Source organism: Microtus ochrogaster, linkage group LG9 (genome assembly GCF_000317375.1).
Source record: "Microtus ochrogaster isolate Prairie Vole_2 linkage group LG9, MicOch1.0, whole genome shotgun sequence".
NCBI classification, from domain to species: Eukaryota; Metazoa; Chordata; class Mammalia; order Rodentia; family Cricetidae; genus Microtus; species Microtus ochrogaster.
The window spans coordinates 19587222-19591959 of NC_022034.1; the positions used below are offsets into that span (position 1 = coordinate 19587222).

Sequence of the window (4738 nt, forward strand, 5' to 3'; positions counted from 1 at the left end):
TCTAAGCAATGAGCTAAGAAGATCACTGAAGGGGCATAATCAATCGGCAGTTAGAATTAACCAGACTAGCTTTAATATAAAATATTCAGTTTTAATAAAGGGAAGAAGGGAAACTTACAACACCAGGGTTCCAGCGATTCAGGAGCGCAGGAAAACAAAGAGGAGGAGACAAATGCACATGGATATTTTATATGTTTTCTTTGGCCCATGGGGAACACACCCAAAACAGAATGTGATTGGCTGAGGTTCCTCATCAGATCACGAAAAAAGCTCCAAATTATACTTTATTTAGTATATTAGTTCTTAACATACATAATTTTTAACTTGTGTCCTTTAATTTTTTATAAAGAAAACATAAAACTCTTAGATTTAGGCTCTCTGCCCCTCCCTGTTCTAGAGACAGCCGCTTCTTTTAGTGCAGTGCCAGCCTCGTTCCAGAGACACGATGGTGAAGGTCGGAGTGAACGGATTTGGCCGTATTGGATGCCTGGTTACCAGGGCTGCCTTCACTTCTGGCAAAGTGGACGTTGTTGCCATCAATGACCCTTTCATCAACCTCAACTACATGACATGGTCTACATGTTCCAGTATGACTCCACCCATGGCAAGTTCAAAGGCACAGTTAAGGCTGAGAATGGGAAGCTTGTCATCAACGGGAAGGCCATCACCATCTTCCAGGGGCGAGATCCCGCCAACATCAAATAGGGGGATGCCGGCGCCGAGTTTGTTGTGGAGTCAACAGTGTCTTCACCACCATGGAGAAAGCTGGGGCCCACTTGAAGGGTGGGGCCAAAAGGGTCATCATCTCCGCCCCTTCTGTTGATGCCCCCATGTTTGTGATGGGTGTGAACCATGACAAGTATGACAATTCAATCCTCAAGATTGTCAGCAACGCTTCCTGCACCACCAACTGCTTAGCCCCCTTGGCCAAGATCATCCATGACAATTTTGGCATTGTGGAAGGACTCATGACCATAGTCCATGCCATCACGGCCACCCAGAAGACTGTGGATGGCCCCTCTGGGAAGCTGTGGCAAGATGGCCGTGGTGCTGCCCAGAACATCATCCCTGTGTCCACTGGCGCTGCCAAGGCTGTGAGCAAAGTCATCCCAGAGCTGAACGGGAAGCTCACCGGCATGGCCTTCCGCGTTCCTACCCCCAATGTGTCCGTTGTCGATCTGACATGCTGCCTGGAGAAAGCTGCCAAGTGTGACGACATCAAGAAGGTGGTGAAGCAGGCATCCGAGGACCCACTAAAGGGCATCCTGGGATACACTGAGGACCAGGTTGTCTCCTGTGACTTTAACAGTGACTCCCACTCTTCCACCTTTGATGCTGGGGCTGGCATTGCTCTCAATGACAACTTTGTAAAGCTCATTTCCTGGTACGACAATGAATTTGGCTACAGCAACAGAGTGGTGGACCTCATGGACTACATGGCCTCCAAGGAATAAGAAGCCCACCCTGGACCACCCATCCCAGCAAGGACACAGCAAGAGAGAGGTCCTCGGCTGCTGAGCAGTCCCTGTCCTAACTAACCCTTGACACTGAGCATCTCCCTCACAGTTTCCATCCCAGACCCCCAGAATAGCAGGAGGGGGCTTCGGGAGCCCTACTCTCTTGAATACTATCAATAAAGTTCATCGCACCCCTAAAAAAACCCTTAGATTTATTATTTATCTCTGTACACAGTACTGTAGTTATTTGCACAGCATAGGCAGATACATTCAATAATTCTATGTCAGCTATTAGTTTATTTTTAAATTAAATTACATTGGCACATCACTGGTATTTCATTGTGTAATTCTAGCTTGGGCAATTCCATTTCTGAGATATTTTACATGCAAATTTCCTGTTATATCTAGAAGATATAGTAGCATATTCTTTGTCCTCTGGTTGCTGTGATATCTGCCCATTTTCCATGATGTTTCCTGAACCTTTGGTATACATGATGTATTGAGGAAATAATAGTAGGGTTGGGCATTTCATGTTCAGTTTTTCCTTGCATTTTGATCAATTTTATATTTCTGTAATAGTCTTCATCTGCTTCAAAAGAGGCTTCTTTGATGAGGGTATAAAGATGCATGTTTAGAATACAGTTAGAAATTACACTGGTTTGGAAAAGAACATAGGGATGGCTTTTCTGTGGGGTTCATGACTTCTCTAACTGCAGGTGTTTGTCTACATTTACAGTAACAGGCATGAATTATCTATTTTTGAGTGGGCCTTAAGTTCAATTAGAGAGCTATTGGCTATCCCCAAGATAAAAATGTCAGACTGGTTGGTCATTGTAGTAGTTCAGAATCATTATACCTAAAAAGGTTTAGTAATTACTCCTTTCCTTTGGCATCTTGCTCTGCACCTTTAGATACTATGAAGGTTAATTTTCAGGAAGGAGACATTCAAGTCTGTTCTAGCCCTATTCCTTCAAGACTTGTTTTCAGACTATGTGATGTTGTGAACCATAGAGTCTTCTCTTCAAATTCTTGGATGCATCTAAGACAGATGCCAAGAACTTATATTGCTTTGGGAATTTCTTGGACTATCCAGAGTAATAATGGGAGATTTCCGATGACTCTCACTAAATTTTTATTCAGTAGTCTTGGAGGGAACATAATCATCCCATATATAAACTTCATGTATTTGTACATATATATGTGTATACGTATGTATGTATATGTGTATGTATATGTATATGATTATTTATAGGTTTTTAAAACATCCTCAGTGTTTTTTATCCCTCTGTCTTTCCTTTCCTTTGTGTACCCTCTTAACTCCTCATGGGTTAAGATCCACTGGTAATTTTTCCAATGCCCCTTTCATAACACCTGTGTCCTACTAACCACATTTACCTAGCTTTTTTGTGCCACAACCCTATGGTATTTTTCTATTTCCTGTGGTTACTCCAGGCTATATACTTGCATCTAAAGATTGAGACCTAGTATTCACATACACACACACACAAAAAAAAAACAACAAAAAACATGAGGTGTTTGTGTATCTGGGTCTCAATAACCTCACTCATTATAATATTTTCCTGTTCCATCAATAGACCTGCAAATTGTATAATTTCATCTTCCTTAAGAGCTCAATAGTATCCCACAGTGCACATGTACCATTTATTATCATTCACCTGTTGAAAGACATTTAGGTTATTTTCATTTCCTAACTATTACAAATAGAGTGGAAATAAATACGGCCAAGCAAGTATCTGTGGAATAAGATGTTGAATCCTTAGGGAATATGCCAGGGAGTTAAAGAGCTGAGCCATATAGTAGATCTACTTTTTTCTTTCTTTCTTTTTTTTTTCTTTTTGGTTTTTCTCAAGACAGGGTTTCTTTGTGTAACCTCCTTGCCTGTCCTGAAACTCACTCTGTAGACTAGGCTGGCCTTAAGATTCACCTGTCTCTGCATTCCTAGTGCTGGGATTAAATGGATGAAACACCACCACTCCCCATAGATGTACTTTTATCTTTTTGAGAATTCTCCACACTGCCTTTCACAGTGACTGAACCAGTAGATGTGCTAACAAGAATCAGGGGATATAATAAAAAAGGAACTAATACACACATGCACACACATGGGGGGGTAGGTTATATAGCCCCATTTTCCTGTATCTCCATATAAATTTCAGATGTTTCATAGAGGTGCTAAAGAAAGACATCTTGGGGAAATGTCTTATATTGTGCTAGTTAAAGTTTGTACCCATTATACTGGATGTTGCAATTATGTGTGGGGGAGAGATGCTGTTTAGTGTAAGCTAAGTGTTTTTGATTCAATAGCTCATATTTAAAATTCAGCACTGAATCTCCTCATAAGATCTGCATTGAAATTATTAAACATTGAATCAAGTAGGCTGACCGCAGATCTTCACTTCTCCAACTTTCCCCCCAGATCCAATCCCCTAATCTCATCCCTGGTTCTACAGAACACCTATGGCATCCTTCCCTATCCCAACCCCATTTCCTGTGTATCTCACATATCTTCCCCTCCTAAGCACTCTCTACCCATTTATTGCATTTTGCCAACCCCCAATATCAGCAAGAACCCTCTGCTAACGTAAAGGTCACTTCTGCCAAGGAACCAGGCAGGCTGAGTGTAGATTTTCACCTCTCCTCCTTTCCCAGATCCAATCACTTGTACTCAATTTGGGATCTGTAGCAGAACACCTGCTGTAGTCTCCCTTTACTCTCTGACCTCATTTCCAATAGATCAAAAAATAAAACCCCTTTTCAAAAGTTCCTTCCTCCAACTCATCCCATCACTCCATCCTCTACCACCGATAGGCATTACCTAGGAGCACATCAGCTGAGAAAATCAAGGAAATGTGTTCACAAAAAATTGCTATGAGGCAATAAGTAGCCATTACACTCTCCTGAAATACAGAGAAAAACAGAAAACAGGGAACAAAATAATCACCCAACAAAGACAAAACCAGATACCAACACCAAGGACTATAGTTATTTCAATACTTGATGCCTAGAAATCAGAAGAGAAAAAAATAACAGCCAGAGCAATATGTTTGCATTAGAGCCCAGCAACCCTTCCACAATAGACTCTAAATATTCTAGCATAGTTGCAGCACAAGAAAAAAAACCTGAAAACAGCTTATATGAACTAAGAGTTACTTAAAAAGGAAACGAAAAAATCCCTTAAAAAATCTAAAAAGCATAAATAACTATAAGAGGAAATGAATAACTCCTTAAAGAAATACAGAAAAACACAAACAGTACAAGGA

At 41.0% G+C, this 4738-nt stretch overlaps 1 pseudogene; it reads left to right on the top strand.

The window, feature by feature from the left end:
- Nucleotides 1-414: 414 nt before the first annotated feature.
- LOC101988941 lies at nt 415-1469 on the top strand (annotated as a pseudogene).
- Nucleotides 1470-4738: the final 3269 nt, after the last annotated feature.